Here is a 23,315-nt window from a genome sequence, read left to right on the forward strand (position 1 = left end):
CTGCCAAAGATGGTGCCGTCACGTCTCAGAGTGTCAGTGTTGTAGAGTTCCTGCCAAATGGTTTGGCATGTTTATATAACCACTGTTGATAATATTCAATTCATAGCGAGGAAGTAACAGTCTTCAACTAAGGTTCACACACGCGAGTCTGATAGAAAATCTGTTACTGAGCTTACCTGTAATTTAACGTAAAGAAACTTTCTGAGTTGAGACATGACTTGCACTGAGAACCACAAGATGTCACAGACTCATTTCATAATCTAGGGGAAAGAATTTTTATTTTTAGTGTCTTCTTTCTTGAGAAAGATAGACAATAACATCAGGTACATGTCTTGGGCTCAGAAACATTTATTATATTTGGGAATTGGTGAGATAAGCCCCAATCTGACATACGCTTTACAAATATAGAGCTAAAAAAAGCATTATGCTATGTTAATAGATGTCTAATGATTAGATTTGGAGTAAGGCAGTTCCACAAATTACTGTATTAGTTATGGGCTGAAATTGAATGAAATAGCACTGGAGGTACCGTTGCACCCCAGTAGGACCCATGACTTTGGTTTGTCTGCAATACCCTTTGCTCTTTTTCTTCCCAACATGAACATCAAACATCAACATGAATATCATCTGCTCTACAAAGCATCTCTTGACTTCACCTCCCCTGGGAAGACTGACCACTTTCGCCAACTCCGTTTTCTGTGTTTCCTCTGCACCCAGCACACATGCCTGTTATTAACTTTAACCGCTTGGTTTAACTGATTCTTTTTTGGCAGTGAGTCACACAAAAGAAGTTGCCATCCTATTCATTTTTGGTTATGTTTGCCTTATCTCACTACTATATGCCAAGGCTGGAAGAGACAAATAAAGTATCTGCCCTGCTTGCCAGGAGTTTCCAGTGTGAAGAGGTCCCAAATACACGTGGTTCTTGACACCTGGTATTAACAGCTTGCTAAAGATTAAAGATTACTTTCAGTGGAGCACTGGCTTTGGACTCCAGGTAAAAATTTGAAAGTGAAATGGATTTTGTCTTCCTCTTGCTTCCCATTCTACATCTTTCTTCTACTCCTCAAATTCCCAGAGTTTTCCTGTTGCCTTTAGGGATTCGAAACCTTCACATGAGGTACCCAGACTAGGTCTGCCCTTCCCAGAAAAGCCTCATCTTTCTCATCTACTTCTCACTCCAGCTCCTCCCCTGTGAAGATTCCCTACTGTAAATGTTTATGCTGGGTATTGTTCTGACTATCTGAACAAAGTAGCGTGTATTACACAGTGAGGTGCAAATTATTGATGCATTATGGGGTATTAACAGGGAAACCTTCTGATTAAGAGTATCTGTGGGTTTATAGGGAGATATTATTGTTCACTTTGACCTTGAACTGCTAAACAAAAGCCTATCTATCCACTTAAATCTTCTATTTTTTCCAGGACAGGGTAATGAACACCTTAGACCAGACTCTCGTCCCTCTTACACTCAATTTTCTAAAGGGGGAAGAAGATACTTGGGATTTGGCATACAAGGTGACCTGAGATGACTAATCAAAAAAAATTAGTGTTGTCTGTATTTGGCACTGTTTATATTCTTTCTCACGTCGTTGATATTTTTATATGTCTTAATAACCCCTAATTATTTTGAAATAAGCTTGTTTAACAGATAATTTATAAGTTTCATTGGAGTAGTTTGCATGAGTTACAAAATGTCTGCTGGATTAAGATGATAATTCTAAGGACTGATTTACCACCCGAATCTACTTGTTTATTTTGGCCAATTCATGAAGCATACTTTCCACCAGTAAAGTAGAAAAGGAAAAAAGATTGATTTACTAAGTGTTGACAGACAAGTAAAAAGACAGAAAAGTCATTTTTCATCCATATTTGAATTTTGGTCTTAGGTTCCAATGCAGGGATATACCCATGGGCTAGCTATCCTCTGTATTATAAAGGTTAGTAACGGGCACTGAGTCAATCATCCCTGTGGGATTGTCATAATTTACTGCTGCTGGATCTCCAAATAGTTGGTTAACTGTTCCATGAAGTCATGAAGACTGGGTTGACTGTAGTTCTATTTAACCAAACCAGCTGTGGCTCACAGCCCTACAGCAGTGCCCTCCTTCTCAGGGGGTGCCCTTATAATGCCCCCTGTGCTTCAGCCATCCTCAAAAACTTATCCATCAAAAGTAGATTTTTTTTCCCTCCTTCATCCATTGCCTCAGTGTTGTTGCTCTATTTCCTCCTAAGATCCATTTTAAGAAGTGGTGATCCAAAATCATTATTGGAATCTACTATTTGTTCTTAGTCAGGAAGACAAACAAATATCAGAACAATTTATCCTGAATTGATTTGGGTTTCTTTCACTTAATAGTGTATCATATGCATTTTCTTATCTACTATTTCTGTAATATGACTCCCTTAGATGCCTAATATTCCATAGTATAAAATGGCATGCTTTACTTTACCAAGCTCATAGTGTTGTATATTTAGTTTCTTTCTCCATGTTCCCTTTTACAACTAATGTTCAGCCAAAATTTAAATATTAAAACCCTCTATCACCTGACTTTCTTCTATGCTTTTTTTACTGATGACTTAAATACAGTTGACTCACAAGGCACTAGTTGGAACACTACTTGAAAATGACCTTGGTTAGCAGCTGGGGACACCCTTGTCCTATTATGAATTTGCCACCATTTTGGTAGCTGAGAAGAAATTTTGAAGCCAAAAGAAAACTGCCTTGATTTACCTGAACTTTGTGGTTCACTTTACCAGCATTCTCATTGCCCTACAGTGTTTTTCCAAAGCTTTTCTTAGCAGACTAAAGTAATGAAAAACCTAGGAGCAGAACTATCATTTTAATCATCCATGTAACTCTTAGAGATGAGTAGGGTGTCCACTACATATTAGCACAAAACAAAGGAAAGACTAATTGCAAATAGGAAAAAAAACCAATGGCCATACGTAAGGAAAGAGAGAATGACTCTGTCTCTCTATATCCATTTATCTGCATCATTTATTGCCTTGAGAAAGGCCATATGCTTTAACAAGAAAACTTCCAGAAGGTCAGAAAACACAGCATTTCCATGGCATCCTGCTTTGCATAAGTCTACTTTTGTTAGAGCCAGGAAGCCTGCTTTCATGGACCCAAGGGAACTACGGGGCTTTTCTGCTGGATTGAGCTCTTGGGATTTTTTTCACTAGGTTTCTGGCCTTAGCAGGATCTGGAACAGACTGCAGGCTGGAGTGTGTTGGCACGTGTATGCAGCTCTACCATCTGTTTTGCTTCTTCAATTCATCAATTTCCTCCACTTATGGTCTCGCTCATCATATAGTACAGTTATGAAAAATATGTACTCTGAGTATTTTGTCTTTAATTACTTTTATATATCCTTTCCAAGGAAATTGTGCTGTAGTATGTGAGTAATGATAAGGTAAAATGTAATTGCAAATAAAGCAGTAAATCATTAAAATTATTTAAGCTTCAACCAATTAACAAGTCAATGGAAGTTGTGGTCTTTTGGCACCCTGATGAACAGTTGAAAAAAGGAAGCTGAGGATCTCTGTCTTTGACAAAAGCAGGGTCAGCTGACACTGGTCTGTTGCAAGCTTATTTTTTGTGAATTATTTTAGATTTATGTTAAAAAATTATAAAGCTATTTCCTCGACACACATTATTTGAAATATTTAAGTGCTACTATGGACTGTACCTATATCTCATGGAAGCTTGAAAATGATAGTTTCCTTGAAAGAAGAACCACCCTCATTTATAATAATGAAAATAACTGGTGAAGCCTGAAAACATTTTGACATTTCAGAAGGGATAGATTTATGTTAAGTTAACATTGTAATTATATTTCTGTTGTAGATGACACAAATGTAAGTGCCACTCTGCCAGGGAATTTTCTCAAGCCTCTTCAGTTCATTGCAAACAGCTGCCAGATGGGTAGAATTATCTTTCTTTCATAGGAAAAAAAATTTAGGGACAAAGAATCAGCTAGAAGAATCAGAAAGAGTGAAAGAGAACAACTATAAAGATAAAATAAAGGCTACATGAATATACTCCAGATCCTGTTAAGTACCCACAGGAGTTCCCCTGTCATGATTAAAAAAATATATATATTAAAAAAAATAACTAATACACCACCACAGAACTCCCTGACAAAGATACTAACTTGCTGAACATAATGTGATCTAATGAGCCTGTGGCAGAATTAGAAATACAACCTAAAATTCCTGACAAAAAATCATCAATTACCAGAAGCTGCTCCCCTTCACATCATTTTAGTTTTATTACAAAGAATGCCTTGTGGCCACAAAAATTTAAATTAAATTACAAAGTGACGAAAATTCTGAAGGCAGTTAAATTTGATTTTTCCATTCCTCATGGAACTAAGAAAGGAAATAAGAAATATTGCACTAGACTCCTGTAATTTTCTGACCATTTACTAGTAATTTTAAATAAGATTTTATAATTTGGCTTTAAAAGCTGATAGCAACTACATGATGCAAATGTAAATTTTCAAACAAACAACTCTTTCTGTACCTGCTAACATTTGCTGCGATAAATAAAAAAAATTTTTTTTGTCTAATGAGGTAAAGTTTATTAGGTTCAAAGCTAATTTACTCTATTTCCCTCCAGTCTGCCTACCATTTCTGTCCTTATTTTACATTGATCTGTAGAAGATGAGAGAACACATAGGACTGGGCATGAGATTGTTTTAATGGGTCAGGCCTGGAAGAGGTGCCTGTCATTTCCACTTACATTCACTGACTGGAACTCACTTAGATGACTGTATGTAACTGCAAAAGTGGTGCAAAACTAGTGTGGCTGCATGCACAACAGGAAGAGGAAAAAGGTAGTCTCTGCCGGAGATGACATCAGCACCCTCCTTCAAAGTCTGGGGAACCCTCGGTCCGAGGTGGAGAAAAAGTATAGGTCACCAGGGCTGGTTTGGAAAGTTAGGTAGTGATAAATCAATGCACCAAACTAGAGGCAAGGGGCAACAGAAGACTAAAGTAAGGAAGAGTAGACAGTGGTCTGCAGTCAGGAGATCCAGAGAACGGGGCTCAGGATTCACGTAATAGAAAGCTTGTGATCTGCTAAGGTCGTTCTCATTTGGAGGCCCAGGTATTAATCAGCACCCTGGGAACGGATGTGTAAGGAGTCTGGAATAGTCACCGAGTAAGGCCCATTGGAATTCAGATCCCTTCCAGCCTTGACCGGTCTTCCTGGAGAAGGTGTGCGTGCAGAGACTGCTCCTGCTCTTCCCATTGCCATGAGGTGTTTACAGATCCGTCTCCTCCATTGGACTGAAAAGTCCACAGGAGCCAGGGGTGTTCTCTCATTAATCTGTGTATTCTTGGAATCTGGCATCTCAAGAAATGAAGCACAGTGGGCCTTTGTAAACTAAATGGAACTGATTCCGTAGGTATATCTCAAACATGTCATGTGGCCTCTGATGGGTATAAAATAGGTTCTTGTCTGCAAGATTTCCTTGCTTTTAATGAAATACTACCAGAATTGTTTATAGAATTTGGAGCCTCAATACTAAAAGACTTTCAGACTTTATTATGATCTGTTGACACACCTAGTGGGGAATATAATATTTCTACCCTGTTCTATTAATCATCTTGAATATCCTAAGTAAACATAATAAATACACAAATAAATTCTTAAAATATGAGAAGGGAAGAAAATAAAATTTCCAGATTGAAGAATCCAAAGAGGGTATCTCAGAGTCCAGAACTATGGGGGAGAAATGTAAAATATGAAAGCGACCCAGAAGTGCACTTGCAATGACTGTCTTATTCTTAATTTTTACTTAGAAGTCTACTTCTAATTTCATTATAGAAGAGACTTTACAGAAATTCCTTTTATAACCAACTTTACTACAACCTTCAGCCTGGAGGAATCTGAAAAATCCTAAATGAAGTCTTGTCAAGGTGTCTTAACTTCGTAGGTGAATTGACAGTGGCTGTTGACAAAGCACTTTAGTGTATATTCTTACAACAAGCACATAAGCTATGTTTCTGTGTCCCATTTTCAGATGGAGTCACTTTGCGGTGGTGCAATCTACACTCAGTCCAGAGTCATACGTCTTTGCAGTCTGGAGAACTTTCCACTGAGCCCTAGAGAAATCTATTGTACATCTTTGAATTTGCAAATTGAGGATTTCACTTTCTTCTGAGTATCAGTTGATTTACATCCAGCCAATTATTTCAATGATTTCTTCATTTTCCTTTCTTGTTCCTCAAAAGTACAAAAAATGTGGAGTCTTCTGGCTAATGCACTAGAAAAGGATTAGTAATCCTTAGACATCCCAACTTTAGTTCCCCTCCTCTCTCCAAAACTGATTTCCTCTCTCCACATTCCTCTCCTGTACTTTCTGTAAAAGATCTGAATCATCTGTAAATGTGTTCTAAGAATTAAGAAACTTATGATCACTTTTTAAGATTCCTGGATAACTTTGTGAAGATCACTTAGCACTTAAGTAAAATATGTGTCAACCAACCTCTTCTTTCCTGTCCTTTCCTTCCTTCCCGTTTTTTTTCTTCCTTCTTGTTTATCTAGCTATTATTTGGTTTAAGTTTTAACCAAGCTTATTCATTCATTGACTTATCATTTTAAATAAATAAATTTTAATGGCTTAAATAAATTTTAAAAGATAAAAAGGGACACAGTGAAAAGTCTCCCTTACACTTCTTTTCCCCATCCAACAGCCCCCAACCCCTCTGTTATTCTCTACTTTTTATTATTTTCCCTTTTATTTCTAAATATAAACCTGACTACTGACGCTGGCATACAAAAAGACTTTACTTCTCTGCCCTTCAATATTCTTTGTAGCAAAGTGGCACTAAGATTTACTTGGATATATGTAATATTTCCATAAATAAAAGGAAATCGGAAGGATTCATTGTGTATGTGACAGCAGATATATTAGTAATAAATTTAAGATATACTGAATGCCTGACAAGAAGTTTAATATAAAAAGTCATTCTTTAATAAGTTATTTCAGCATAGGGTCATTATAGAGCTGAGCTGATACCAAAATCCATTCAATCCAACTCTAACTGGAGCACATATCTAACCCATTCTTCTCCTTGAAGCAGAGCCATCATTAGAATGTATATGCCAATCAAATGATGGAAAGAGATCATTACTGTGATATTTAATAATTTGTGGGTACACAGGAAAACATAAAAATCCTCAGTGAACAACATAATATGGGAAGGACAGGATTTTGCTCTTAAAGAGTGTCTGGGTTTAAGAAATAAGTATTATTACTATAAAATATTTTACTATCTCCACCAGAGAAAGATTTGCAAATTCAGTAGAAGAAGAAAAAGGAGTAGGAGGAAAAGGAGAAACAGGAGGAAGGAGAAGAATTTCTATTTTCACTGCACTTATTTGGAATCAGGCAGACTTCCCTGAGTTAGAAAACCCAAATCCGGCATTTACTAATAGATGGTATTTAAACTTGGTCCTCAGTATCCCCATCTATAAAATGAGAATAATCATAATACCTATTTTAAGGATAAAAAAGTGCTTTGCTATATAAAAGTAGTATTTAAATTGTTATTACTTTGAAACTGCTCTTCTGTTCTTTCCAACTTATTTTAGAAAGTTATGAAATTCAATCGCAGAAGCCTAGCATTGGAATCACTGTCATGCTGACTAGCACACATGGCATCTTTGTGCAGATTCAAGAAAGGTGCCCCTTTCAGTACACGCTGACACTGTGGAGGAGTGGCTTGCAATATATGGTGTCTTTGTCTGAATGTGGGGCCTCGGTCCCAGAGAGATCTGCATTATTTTGCAGGTTGACAACGGCCCGACCTTCAGTCTCTACCTACCTTGTTGGTTGTGCTTTTGTGCAGGATAAAATCTGCAGAATTGTAAGCTGTGCTTTGGTTGGAAGATTTTCTGGAGGGCATTCCAGTTCCTTCCCTCTAGAGGATACATGCAGAGTGAGGGAATCGTTCATTATGCAGCAAATTTCATTTATTACTGGCTTGCTGTATATCCTCCTTTAACTTCCAAACATTAATCTTAGATTCCCTTCTCTTGAACCATAGGATATATTTCCATATGGCAACTCTTAAATAATTGAAAGCTGCTATTAAGTTTTCCCTAGGACATTGTGTGTTAGACCCGATTGGTGTTCTTTTTATTTCTAACAGAACTTTCAATTTTGCTCAAATTCCTACCACCTTCCTCATACATCATCATGTCTCAGAGGAACATGACCTTTTCTTAGTTCTGGGGAGTACGGCTTAGTGTGGGAGTAATCCCATTCTTTTGAAAGTGATGGTCAAGGAATGGTAATTAGACAATTCTGACCAATGCCGTCACCAGAGAGCCTTCCAGAAAAAGGTTTCTTTCTCTCCTTTCTCTTTGTAGTCAGCCAGAGGAAGAGGTGTTGCTGCTGGATGTATTCTCTTGCGTTTGATGCCTTGATCGGTCATTACCATGTGAAAGCTACTTAAATTCTGGACTTCTTATAGGAGAAAATATAATTTCTTAATTTTTACACCAGTTTGAATTGGAGCTGTTACTTGCACCCAAGGGCATTATAACGGATGAGCACACACTTCTTTGCAGGCGAAACAGCCTCAGTGTTTCTATCTTTTTTTCCTTAAGGCTTTCTTCATGTGCTTTTTCTCTGAGCTTAGATTATCCTGGTCATTCTCTTCTGAATGCTTTGTAATTTGTTAGAGCCCAGGACTGACTGCAATAGTTCCCTACGGGATGCCCAATTCAGAACATTCTGCTGACTCACGTAGAACTTCTATCAATGCAAAGTCCAGAGACATGTTTGTGCCTGCTCCTGGGACATCAAATCTCCTTCATCCTGTATGAGTGCAACTGTTTGCTTGTTTAACCAAGGCACACACTTTTAAAAATATATCTTTGTTAAATTATATCCAGTTAGATTCTGTCCAGCATCCTATTCTGTTGAGATACTACAGAAATCCTTTCTAGAAAACTTTGCATTTACTATCTCTTCTCCCTTTTAATCATTCTTAAATATGTTAAAGAGATCCTCTATATCTTTGTTGATAAAAATTTTAATCCAGAAAGGGCTGAGAGGAAATTTCTGATTAAGCCATTAAAAAACTTTCTTCTACTTGATACTGCTCTGTCAGTAAACTTTCATTAACTTGCACAGCTACTTAAAAATCCTGAGTATACTGTTCAGTTCATGGTCTTTCATACATCCCATAAACGCTGTCCACTGCTTTCCTTTGGTCAAAAAATATATATACGCATTGGAATTTATTTTAGTACATTTTACATTTTAAAATATAAATATTTTCATCTGTCATGGCTCATACTTAATGAATACAGGCTGATCTTTATTGACCAAATAATTACTTTCTTAAGCTATTTTTTTGATAGACCAGCTATAATTTTTTTTTTTTAGGATGGACATAATATAAATAGGTCGTTGTTAACGTAAAATCAAATTTCTCATTATTCTAAAAGCTTGAGAAATTATTTATCTGTCTGTAGTCTTTAGATGCCAGATGATTTTTCCAGTATTCTTTATAGATCATTGTGAGAGGTACAGTGATCTCACTGGTACAGAATATTAGTTGTCTGAAGGGTAATTGGGCTTGGCTAGGGAGCTAAAACTCATTTAGCGTGTCTAAATGCCTCTTAGGTATCTTGGACTTCAGTGCCTTCGTACCCATGCTTGTTCTGTCGTTTCCATTTTGAATGATCTCTTTTGATGCTGCAGATAATAGAGTTTAGTGATTAAAAGCATGAGATCGGGAGTTAGGCTGCTTTAGTTCAAATCCTGGTTCTGCCACTTGCTAACTGTGTGCCTGTGGGCAAGTTATGTAACCTCTTTAAAATTCAGTTTCCCCATTTCTGGAGAAAAGGGATGATAATAACCACATCATGGTGTTGTGCTAAGATTTAAATGAGATAATCTGCCTAAAGCAACTAGTCTGATGCCTAGTTCATGGACATCAACTCAGTAAAGTGTAGTAATTACAAGGAAGATAAAGGAAGAGATACGGGCTAACACATCCTAGTTTTTATAATTAATATAATTGCTTTAAGTAATAGACCTGTGTTTTCTTATTCTTCTTGTACTGGGCAAATATTTTTTCTGTAACTGCAGCTTATTCTTGGTATTATCTTTCCTATGCAGTCTTGCTTATTCAGGTGGGCCCTCTATCCATCTTGTGTACATTTGTAGACATTGAAGTTTACCATGCTGTTCTCTTTATATATGTCTCTTCTTCTCTCATAAAGAAACACTTGCAGTTAATAGTCATAATTTTATTTAATGCAACTTTTCTTCCTGAATCAGGTCATGATACCAGCCCCTAACTTTGGGAAATGTGCTTTCCTAAATTAGGTACTGACTACATGCCCAGTGTCCCTCTTATTTCAAAGTTAACATCTTATTTGCCCAATGTTTCTATCTCTTCCAGGCTATAAAACAATTTCTCATGGCTGGTCTGAATTAAGTCTAGAGCACCTTTGGTCACATACAGGCTGAAAGTGAGGAGATGGAAAAAGGTATTCCATGCAAATGGAAATCAAAAGAAAGCCAGAGTCACAATACTTACATTAGAAAAAGTAGTCTTTAAAATAAAGTCTGTTAAAAGAGACAAAGAAGGACAGTACATAATGCTCAAGGGATCAATCCAAGAAGATATAACTATTGTAAATATGTATATGCACTCAACAAACGTGTGCCTTAATATATAAGGCAAATATTAACAGACAGAAAAGGAGAAATTAACAGTAACACAATAGCAGCGAGGGAATTTAACACCCGACTTATATCAATGGACAGATCATCTAGACAGAAAATCATTAAGGAAACACAAGCCTTAAATGACACATTATACCAGATGGACTTAATTGATACTTATAGAGCACTCTTTCTGAAAGCAGCAGAATATACAACCTTCTCAAGTGCAATGGAACATTCTCCAGGATAGATCTCATGTTGGTCCACAAAGCAAACTTCAGTTGATTTAAGAAAATTGAAATCATATCAAGCGTCTTTTCCAACCACAATGCTATGAGATTAGAAATCAACTACCAAAAACAAACAAACAAACAAAAAAAAAACAAAAACAAAAAACCAAAAAACTGCAGAAATCACGAACACATGGAGGCTGAGCAATATGCTACTAAACAACCAATGGATCACTAAAACAAAAAAAACAAAAAAAACAAAAAAAACAAAAAAAAATCAAACAGTAAATAAAAAATAACTCAGAAACAAGTGAAAATGAAAATATGACAATCCAAAACCTATGGGATGTAGCAAACGCAGTTCTAAGAGGGAAGTTTATAGCAATACAAGCCTACCTCAGGAAAGAAGAAAAATCTCAAATAAATAAACTAACTGTATACCTAAAGCAACTAGAGGAAGAAGAACAAACAAAACTCAAATATAATAAACGGAAAGAAATCATAAAGATTAGAGCAGAAGTAAATGAAATAAAGACTAAAAAAACAGAAACTATCAATGAAACTAAAAGCTGGTTCTTTGAAAAGATACACAAAATAGATAAACTTTTAGCCACACTCATCAAGAAAAAAAAAGGGAGAGGGCCTAAATTAGTAAAATTAGAAATGAAAAAGGAGAAGTTACAACCAACAACACTGAAACACAAAGGATCATAAGAGGCTACTATGAGCAAGTATATACCAACAAAATGGACAAGCTAGAAGAAGTGGACAATTTCTTAGAAAGGTACAATCTCCTAAAACTGAATCAGAAAGAAGTAGAAAATATGAATAGACCAATTATCAGTACTGAAATTGAATCAGTAATTTAAAAACTCCCAAAAAACAAAAGTCCAAGGCCAGAAGCCTTAACTGGGGAATTCTACAAAACATTTAGAGAATAGTTAATTCCAAAAAATTGTCAAGGAAGGAACACTTCCAAACTCATTCTATGAGGCCACCATCACCCCGATACCAAAATCAGACAAAGATATCACAAAGAAGAGAAAATCACAGACCAATATCACATGAATATAGATGCAAAAATCCTCAACAAAATACTAGCAAATTGACTCCAACAAAAACATTAAAAGGATCAAATACCATGATCAAGTGGGATTTATCCCAGGGATGCAAGGGTTTTACAATATTCACAAATCAATCAATGTGATACAGTATAGGCTTCCTGACTTCCAACTATACTACAAAGCTACAGTAATCAAAACAGTATGGTACTAGCACAAAAACAGACACATAGATCAGTGGACAAGGATAGAAATCCCAGAAATAAACTCATGGACTTATAGTTAATTACTCTGTGACAAGGGAGGCAAGAATATACAATGGAGAAAACACACTCTCTTCAATAAGTGGTGCTGAGAAAACTGGACAGCTACATGTAAAAGAATGAAATTAGAACATTCTCTAACACCATATACAAAAATAAACTCAAGATTAATGATTAAAGACCTAAATGTAAAACCGGATACTATAAAACCCCTAGACAAAAACAGGCAGAACACTCTTTGATATAAATTGCAGCATTATCTTTTTTGAATCAGCTCCCTAGAGTAATGGAAATAAAAGCAAAAATAAACAAATCAGACCTAATTAAACTTAAAAGCTTTTACACATCTAAGGATACCATAAACAGACTGAAAAGACAACCTATGGAATGGAAGAAAATATTTGCAAATGAGGCAACCAACCAGGGACTAATTTCCAAAATACAGAAACAGTTCTTACAGCTTAATATCAAAAGAAAAAACCAAATAACCCAATCAAGAAATGAGCAGAAGACCTAAATAGATATTTCACCAAAGAAGACATCCAGATGGCCAAGATGCTCAACATCACTAATTATTAGGGAAATGAAAATCAAAACTACATGAGGTAGCACCTCATACCAGCCAGAATGGCCATCATTAAAAAGTCTACAAATAACAAATTCTGGAGAGGGAGTGGAGAAAAGGGAACCCTCCTACACTGTTGATGGGAATGTAAAGTGGTGCAGCCACTATGTAGGACATCATGGAGGTTCCTTAAAAACTAAAAATAGAGTTACCATATGATCTAGCAACTCCACTCCTGGGCATATATCTGGAGGGAATTATAATTTGAAAAGATACATGCTCCCCAATGTTCATTGCAGCATGTACAGCAGCCAAGACATGGAAACAACCTAATGTGCTAACAAATGTCCAACAAATTACTGGATAAAGAAGATATGGTAGATATATACAATGAAATATTACTCAGCCATATAAAAGAACGAAATAATGTTGTTTGTAGCAACATGCATAGATGTAGACATTATCATATTAAGTGAAGGATTCAGACAGAGAAAGACAAATAACAAACGATATCACTTGTATGTAAAAAAAGACACAATTTTTTTACAGCCCCAAAACAGACTCACTGACATAGAAAAAACTATGGTTACCAAAGGGGAAAGGGCAGGTGAGAGATAAATTAGTAGTTTAGGATTAATGGATACACATTACTATATATAAAATTGGTAAACAACAAGGACCTACTGTATACAACAGCAAACTGTATTTAACTTCTTGTAATAACATATGATGGAAAAGAATCTGAAAATAAAAAAAAATATATGTATGTATAACTGAATTGCTTTGCTGTACACCTGAAACTATCATTGTAAATCAACTATGCTTCAATAAAAAGTTATTTAAAACATTTTAAAAAGCAAAAAGAAAGTTTCTCATTTCCCTTTTTATTTATTCTTGGACCTACTGTTTATTTTGAAATGTGTTTCCTCATTTTCACATATTTGGGGATTTTCTACATATCTTTATGTGTCAATTTCTAATTTAATTCTATTGTAATCAGAGAACATGCTTTGTATATCCTAAGTCCCTTTAAATTTATTGAAGTCTGTGTGATGGCCCAACATATGGTCTATCTTGATAAATTAATTTTATAAACAGAATATTGTGAATTATTGAAATTAGTGTTTTGTCTTTGCTTTCTTCTTTTTCTGATCCATCAAAAATAAGGAAAATATTTACAATATTTCTTTTTATTATTTTGTTTATTTATGTTACATACTAAAAGTCACTTTGTTGTGACAGGATTTTTTTTTTTCTTTCTGAAAGCTTATTTTAGGTTATGATGTCTGATAATGTCTCCCTTAAAATTTGACTATCTGCTTTATTTTTGAAGCTTGATCTACACCTATTTTTATACTGTTTTATTTTGGGTCCTTAGTGCTACATGATATTTTTAGAAATATAATTCTGGGCATGGTGTTGGTTCAGTTAATAATCTCTTCAACTCCAAACAAATATATTTACTTAATAATATTAACCTGATGTTATTTTCAAGGCACTATTTAAAAAATTTTTTCCTTCAAGTATCCATTGCTTTACTGATATATACTTTTCCCAAGATTAATATAATTTTATTTTTTTAAGAGAAAAGTAATTAAGTGGACTTTTAGATGTCATATTAGGACTATTTTAAGGTATATTTTTATAGGTGGCTTTTTTTGGCCTAAATTAATTTTTAATACTAATAACTTAGAAGTCCTTCAAATAAGAATAGCCCTGCCATTCAAGAGAGTATTTCTTGCTGGTGAAGCTGTATGTATAAAGATTTGGAAAAAAAGAGTCTGCAAATATTATGGTATTCAAAATAAAGCTTTTATATGAATCTAAGATAAGCCTATTACTATTCTTCATTGTCTGTCAAGAGTCCCATACAGTTGATATCTCTTAGTCATCAGTCTTTTCTTCTTCTGCATCAATGCTCATAAAACTACCACAAACCAGGTGTGCATCATACAAGTACTATAGATGTGTGTGAATGTATGTTACTTATAAAAACACAAAGACAAGATACAAAGTTTAAAGGGTGCTGCATTCACTTTTGAAAGTGAGAGTGAGTCATGCTTTTGATTTTATCTCTAGGATCCAGAAAATTGCTGGAGGCAATGCTCTTTAAAAAGAAAAGAAGAAACGCTACTTCAAAAAGCTTTATATACTCTATTCCTATTTTTCTTTTATTTCATTTCATTCACCAGCCAAAACTTTCTATAGCATTTGAAAACTAATATCACTAAAACATTTGAATGTATAGTACTGTTTTAGCATCTTTTATCTCCAAACTAAAGAAATAAAAGGATAGAATCAATTACTTTAGGTTGTTCTCTTTAATCTCACAAATCAGAAAGGTCCCCTTGCAATAGAAATGTTATCTTAAATGCCATGAAATTAAAATGACCAGGGAAAATTTTCTTGTGTATCTGCAACTCTAAAAAATTACACAAGTGATATATTTTCATTCCAAATAAGCAAAATACAGCAAATAAATATTTTCAATAATCACACCATTAGAGATGACTATTGTTAACGTTTTGTAATTTTTGTTAATTGTTATAGACAGATAGATGCATCCATTTATTTAAGTGGGTAAATCTAGATAAGCCTACTAAATTTACCAAATTCCCACACTTTTATTCTTCCCCTTTATCTGACATGATACATTCAATCATTAGCAAAGACTGTCGCTTCTACCTTTCAAATACATCTAGTCCCCAACCAATTCCCACTATCCTAGGTGAAATCATTGTCAATAATCAGTATCAATCTATCAATAATATAATAGCCTTCTAGCTGATCTCTGTCTTTCATTATCGATGCTTCCAACTATTCTTCACATAACAAGAAACAGATCATTTAAAAACATAAGTCACATGGCTCTTCTGCCTTCCTCCCCTCAACGGCTTTTCATCTAACTCAGAATAAAGACGGCATTACAATGTCCTTAACAGCTTGCATGATTCACTCTTAACCATTTCCATGACTTCAGACAGATCCATTTTCTCCTCACTTACTCCCTTCCAATTGCATACACTTCCTTGTTATTAACAAATACCACGCACGGTCCTGCTGACGCAGCTTTTCTAGGGCTGCTCCCTCACTGTGTTGTGATCTTTGCTCAGAGACACACATGACTGGATACCTCACTTCCTTCCAGTCTCTGTTGCAATGCCCTGTATCAGAAAGGCTTTCTCAGATCACCCTGTATAAACTAGGACAACTCCCCCCACCCCCATTATCCTTCTCTTGCTTTCTCTTTGTAGCATTTATCACTACCTGATTCATATGTATTTCCTTGTTTTTGTTTGTCTCTTTACTTTGTCTTATTCACTTTTGCTTCTCTGTATCTGGAACATTGTCTGGCACATAGTGGGCACTCAGCAATTATTAGTTGAGTAAGTCAAACTATCACAGATACAATGACTAAATGTTTTGGCTTTGACAAGTATGAAGATATTTATAAGGAAAAATCAATGGAGTGTTTTAATGAGAACTATTCCAGAACTCCTAGGGGTGCTATCACCAGGAAAAGAACCAATCCAAGACTTAGAAAAGTTAGCCAAAATTCAGTTATCTGGATTATGGAATCTATTTTCTTGTACAAACAATGTAATAAAGGCAATTAGATTAGAAGCTGAGACACCAAATTCCTGTTTATACCTCATGTTATAACTGAAAGAGTGCAGTAGCTCTGAGCACCTCTCTATTCCAGCCCCAGGTTCCACAGGGTTCTTGAATCATGTCCCTAAGCTTTTCTGGGGCCTAAATTAAACCCAATTAGTGAAGCAGCATCAGGGTTTTAGGACCTGGGAGGAGGGTCTCTTGACCCAGGAATACCTAAATGAGCTTTGAAGAAAGGTTTATTAGTCTCCTTGGGCTGTCCTAACAAAATGCCATAGACTGAGTACTGTAAATGACAGAAATTAATTTTCTTACAGTTCTGGAGGCTGGAAGTCCAAGATCAAGGTGCCAGCAAGGGTTGGTATCCGGTGATGTCTCTCTCCTTGAGTTGCAGGTGGCTGTCATGTCACCGTGTCATCACATGGCCTTTTGTCTGTGCTCTTGCAGAAAAAGAAAGCTCTCTGGTGTCACTTTCTTTTCTTATAAGGACACCACTCCTATCTGACTGAATATTCTCCACTCTTAATGACCTCACATAACTATTATCAGCTCCTATATGCCCTATTTTCAAATACAGTCAAATACAGAGGATTAGGGCATCAGAATAGGAATTTTAGGGAGATGTAATTCAGTCTATAACAAGTGACTTTTGCCCAAGAAAAGTGGGGAAGGGTCTGAGAAAGCAGTCCAACGGCTGGAGACAGGGAAATGGTCTGCCTGGGTACCTGCAGCAGACGGGTAACTCGTGTTTGGAGCCTTAGGAGAAGTTTGGTAAAACTCCCACCACCTGTGCTTATTTCCCCAGACATTTCAGATCGAAGCAGCTGCTGTTTGTCATCCTTCCCTCCCCTCAGCTGGCAAATCTTGACAACAAGCACTGTTTGTTTACCCCCATGGTGTTCGTCAGGGACAATCGAAACTTGCAAAGCTTCTCAAGGTGTAGTTTCCCCAGACTACCGACATCAGAAATGCCTGGGGAGAAAGTTAGAAACGTGCATCCTAGAGTCTCAGTTCAGACCTACTGAGTCCAAATTTCCAGGGCTGGGGCCCAAAGATTATCCCAGGTGTCACTGCAGAATTTTGGACACGTTGCTATTTTGCTATATTGCAGTTTTAATAGTCTCCCTCCCTGCCTCCTCTTCTTTCTTCCTGCCTTCATTGCTTTCTTTGTTCCTTTCTTTTTTTTTTTTTTTTCCTTACTTGAAGTTCCAGGCCAAGATTTTAAAATAATGTATGTATTCTACTAGGAAAATAAGTTAGTATTCTGTTTATTAACACGGCCACAGTAACTGTCAGAGTGCAAGAGACTGAATCTACTGCAGCAGCCTGGGGTGATGCTGAGCAGCTGGCCAAAGGAAAGAAAAACATACTTTCAAAGGGGGGTTACAGATCATAAAATCTCTGAATGGGGAAAAAAAAAGAGGTGATCAGGAGGTGGGATTTCTTGTCAGAAGATGCTAGTCTCACCGCAAGTTAAAAAAAACCAGGCAGTTCCTTTATTGGAAAGAGGGTAAAAAGCTTGGAAATGAAAGACGGAACAGATATGTTTGATGTGCATTCCATTTGTCTGATTTTTTCCAGTTCCTGTTGGTGTTTAGAAGCCCTGAGGCAGGAGGGACCCTCAGTAGAGGGAATAGCCTCCAGCTGGCTTGTGTGCAGGATTTCTGCTTGTTGATAAGAGCCCCTCAGCCTCAGGAGGGTCAGATCAATGGCTAAGAAGGAACTTTTTTTTTTCTTTCCCCTAGGGCTGGTGGTACCAAACATCATAGAAAAAGCAAGTAACACTTTCCAACCAAGAAGAGAAAATAGGGTTTGGAAAAGCATTCTAATCAGTTCAAACTGAGCCCCCTCTGATTGGAAGAATTCCGAAGAACCATGTGTGATTTCAGAACAGATCATCTGTTTGACAGGCCCTTTAAATTTTGCATTATTGCACAAAGGCTTTTTGATGTATAGATTTTATCCAAGCCCCTTAAGCATAATTTGGAAAATGGGATGAGGCAAGAGCAGAGGCGACATCTCTGCTCTTTTTATTTTGACCCAGAAAGAAACACAATTTTAAGTGATTTGGTTATCTAAGGGAGCTTCTCCTTGCCCTGTCACCTAGCTTTTGTGACCTCAATCCCACTTATTAAGTGCTGCCCAGGCAGCCTGTCTGAACGCTGTCAGCTTATGGTTTATCCCAGGAGATTCATTACAAAGAACCAAGAATTGTGCATAACTGGCTAAGACTAAACTCCAGGCAAACCACAATTACACAGCTGAAGTCAAGAGAGAATTATGCATAGAAGCACGCTGCCCTGGGTCTCCTAGGCTTCCCAAGTCACTGATGGAGGGGATTCAAGCATTCAGTGACTCTTGGCATGACATTCAATTGGTCTGTTTCTCTGCACTGATTCACTCCCTAAATCCAATGTGTCCTATATGTTGCTTTTGAGTAAGCTTCCTAAAGAATTTGTCTGATTAATGACCCTGTTCTTGCCTAGAAACTGAATTCCTGACATCTTTTCAGGCATCTCTGATTCTCTGAAAATTGGTTCTTAGAAACACAGACCAGAAGCATCAGAATCACCTATTTGTTAGAAATTCAAATTCTCAGCCTCATTTTAACCACACAGAATCAGAAACCATGGGGGTAGGTGGGGTTGACGAGCTCTGTAAAGCTCCAGGTGCTTCTAATGTGCTAAAATTTCAGAAGCACTGCTCTAAACCCTAACAATCCACCTTTCTGAATTTACCATATTTTACTTCCTCTCCACTGACCAGTCTGACTATTCACCATTCTCTAAATGACCTCCAAATTTTGTTACACCTTTGTCTGGTTATGGCAGTTCCTTTGACTGGAATAAAATTTTTCCATCTATACTAATTGGACCCTACCAATCCTTTAAGATCCAGCTCAAATGCTATAGTCTTTCCCCAGGGATTTTCCCACCTCTGCACTGTTGAGATTTGGGACTGGAGAGAATTCACTGTTGTGGGGGCTCTCCTGTGCACTCCAGGGTGTTTTGAGTACCCCTGGCCTCTACCCTCTAGATTCCAGTAGTACCTGCACTTGTGACAATCAGAAGTGTATCCAGGCATTGTCAAATGTTGACCAGGGGAAAAATCTCCCTTGGCTGAGAACCAGTGGTATATCCTGTCATTTTATCACTTAACCTAGACTAAATTACCCCAGACTATCAAAGCCAGACTAAATCTTTCCACTCTCTGTGCTTCTAGAGAAATGGGGCTCTTACTATTTTGCTAAGTCAGAATCAGAAAGTTTTATATGTATATATGAATTTTAAAAATGATTTTGTATATATAAAAGTCTTCTATAAACTGTAAAATGGTATGAATATATAAGAAATGGACATCATCTTTTGTGATGCTATTTTATGCCATTCATTCATTCCTTCATTTAAAAAATTGAGCACTTACCATCTTCCAGAATCACATGAGTGATTATGATAAATCTCTCTGTCTCTGTGTATGAATGTGTGTGTGTGTGTGTGTGTGTGTGTGTGTGTGTGTGTACACATCCTATTGGTTCTGTTTCTCTGGAGAACGCTGACTAATACAGGCATCCAAGAAAGCTGGCAGGAAGCATCAAAAGGCTCAATACTGGTTGAAAGATGAGGTTCTATTGAGAGCCTGGTGGAATACATTCAGAAGGATTTCAGAAGCAGGAGGCTTTTAGAAATCCAGGCAGTTACTGATATCAGAGTAGTCTTTCAGCACGTAGGAATGCCCCCAACCCTTTTTTGTGGGTAAAGAAACTGGCAAATAAGATGGTTTTAAAGATTTGTCTGGGTAGTTAGTAAATTGGATCATAAAACATATGCTAGATTGAGGCTTGGGTCCATGAAGAACAAGAAGGTAATCAGTGAAAGAAATTTTAAAAATTATACAATATGGGAGATGTCATGATTGTTATAAGAATTGCTAAGCAGTAATCCTAATAGTGACTTACAGAGGGGACACCTGAGTCAGAGACTCACAGAGCTGAATTAACACAGGCCTACCTAGGATATGATGATTTATCAGTGGGAGCCCTAACATTCATCAGAGGAGACGATAATTAGTTGCTAACTTCCTGTTGTTCTTCACTGAAAATGTCTTTGTAATTTCTAAAATCCCTACTGATAAAGCCCTCTTTTTTTGGAAAACACCAGAAAAAACAAATTTTTATTTGCTCAAAGTACTTTATACAATTAATGTATTCTAATTCTTGATCTAAAAAGAAAAGATCAGCCTCTGTACAATAGCCTGAAATAGTCTCAAGGATCACGGTTAATATCATAAAACTCAGTTATAAATAGGTAGATAGAATTGGGTTCATAAAGATATTCATCTCTTGAGAACTTTAAACTATTAACAACATGTTCTGAAGTATTCCTTTTATTTGTAACAAGAAATTACTTCCAGCTTCGCAATGCTTTCTGTGTTCACAGTAACAACAGAGTACCAGTGGACCCACCTGTTCTGTTTGCTGCCACTTTCCTTGGGCTCTATCTTTTTGTCACCTTCCTCTTTAAACGGTTGTGGCATGTTATCACCGTCACTTTTCCTCTGCCATCACAGAACTCAAGGGAGTCATTCCCAGACTGAAAAAGAAAAAATGACTATGGAAGCATGATAAAAAATACAGATTCCTGAGCCATACCCTCTTCAGGATTCTGATTCAGTAGGTCTGGAATGGGCCCAGGGATTTGCATTTTCATCAAAGCACACTAAGTAACTCTAATGTAGGAGGATGGTGAATCATGGTTTGAGTCATTCACGTAACCAACAGTCTCAGTTCCTAATATACTAATAAAATGCAGTAGACAAAAACGTTAAAGGTTTTATATAGACATGCAGATACAGAAAATGACTGCAAAGGAGAAAATTGATGTTAACTACTAATTTCACCCACTCGGTTTCTTCCCTGCTCCTCCAGGACTCTCCTCCTTCTCAATTTTTTCTTTCAGAATCTCCCAAAGTAATAGCTGTTGGGAAACCTTAATTCAGTGGTCAAAGAACATGCCACCATTGCAATTATTTTCAATCACCAGTTCAATTATTGGGTTTTGGTGTCAATGAATATTTCACCAAAGTTGACACCAAAACTTATCTTTGAATTATTAAGTAAAGGGATGAATAAAATTCCCAATTTAAACACAAATAGCATCTCATACATTTCATTTTCAAGTTGCTTGATGCAAGGAAGATTTGTATATTATTATGGCACAAATTTGACATTCTTAAGTTTAATGAATGGGAGCGAAATATTTGAGTATGTAAGTCAGAATGATCATTTGTCGGAAAAGAGGAAGATTCCTGAAAACTGTGCTCCTAATGAGGGTGGTATAAAGCCAAAGAATGAATACCACTTCCAATAAAAACAGTTAGCAGCAGGTAAAGTCAGAAAGGCATTAGAAAAGGAAAAATCACAAATACAGAGACATATATGGCCCCCTGAGGAATTTTGAGGACAGTTTGCATGCCTGCATAAAAATATACAGGGATGTGATGAGTACTCCCAAGCAGTGATTAATTCACTGGGCTCAAGAGAATGCGGCAGGTACTAACAGACAGGAGAAAGAGGGTCGGTTTGTAAGAACAATACAAATGGTGTGTGCATTAGTTTGCTAGGGCTGCTGTAACAACATATCAGAGACTGGCTGACTTAAACAGCAGATAATGTTCTCCAGTTCTGGAAGCTAGAAGTCCACAATCGAGGTGCTGGTAGGGTGAGTTTCATCTGAGTCCTCTCTCCTTGGCTTATAGATGACCATCTTCTGTGTCTTCACAGTGTTGTCTCTCTGTGTGTGTCTGTGTCCTAATCTCCTCTTCTTATGAGGACACCCTAATGACCTCATTTGATTTGGGATCATCTTAATGACCTTGTTTTAATGTAATTACTTCTTTAAAGATCATGTCTCTAAATATGGTTATATTCTGAGCTATTGGTGTTAGAATTTCAACATATGAATTTTGGAAGAGACACAATTCAGCCCACAACAGTCTGTCACAAAGGTGTATCTTTTAGTATCATCAAAGTATGCACTACTTATGTAAAATAGCCATGAAACTAGGGTCTTTCATGAATTCTGACACCAGTTTTGGAATATCAAAATACCCATCAAAATTACTCCAGCTGCAGCATTCTCCCACTGCATCCTACTCCTACTACTTTGTCCATCAGAAATCTTGGCGTAATAGCAGTTGGGCTTCCACAGACAGATCAAGGCCAGAACAACATACTAGAGTTAATTTACCACAGCCAAGCACTAGACAGCCCAGCAATGCTAGAAGATTAATTTCTTGCCAACAAACTCACAGAGGAGCGATTATGATGACTTGTCTTATGGGGCACGATAGAAGTTCATGTACCCTGGCCTATCCACTGTCAGTGGTGGGTAGCAAGGAAGAGCATATATACCACCTGGTAGTATGCAAAGAAGCCTGAAGACTCACTGAGCCCTTCTCATGTGCTAGGTAATGTGTTAAGCTTCTGACAGCCAAGTATCCCATTTAATCCATGCAATAGGCTTATAAAGTTGACAGAATTTTTATTACCACTTCACAGATGAGTAAACTCAAGGTTTAGTAACTTGCCCAAGGTCATACAGATTTTTAAAACAGCTTCATTAAAGTATAATGACTTGCAATAAACTGTACATATCCAACACGTGTAATCTAATCTATTTTGACACGTGTATACATCTGTGAAACCACTAGCATCAGCAAGGTGCTGAAAATCTATCTTACCCGCACGGTTCCCTCATGCCACTTTCTACTCCCTCCCTCCTTTACTTCCCTGCAACCAGCAACCCCTCAGCATATCCCCAAGGCAGGCAACCACTGATCTGTGCTGTCATTATATGTTAGCACACATTTCCTGGAATTTCTTT

The 23,315-nt window shown here is 36.8% G+C and overlaps 1 protein-coding gene across 1 annotated transcript in view; it reads right to left on the reverse strand.

Moving 5' to 3' along the window:
- Positions 1 to 16,769, reverse strand: part of CBLB (Cbl proto-oncogene B) — a 259,796-nt gene extending 243,027 nt beyond the window's left edge. Inside the window, exon 1 of the mRNA XM_074362754.1 lies at positions 16,750 to 16,769. The gene's annotated coding sequence lies outside the window, so the exon portion shown is untranslated. The remainder of the gene's footprint in view (positions 1 to 16,749) is intronic.
- Positions 16,770 to 23,315: the final 6,546 nt, after the last annotated feature.

The sequence above is a fragment of the Camelus bactrianus genome, chromosome 1, assembly GCF_048773025.1.
Source record: "Camelus bactrianus isolate YW-2024 breed Bactrian camel chromosome 1, ASM4877302v1, whole genome shotgun sequence".
Taxonomy (NCBI): Eukaryota; Metazoa; Chordata; class Mammalia; order Artiodactyla; family Camelidae; genus Camelus; species Camelus bactrianus.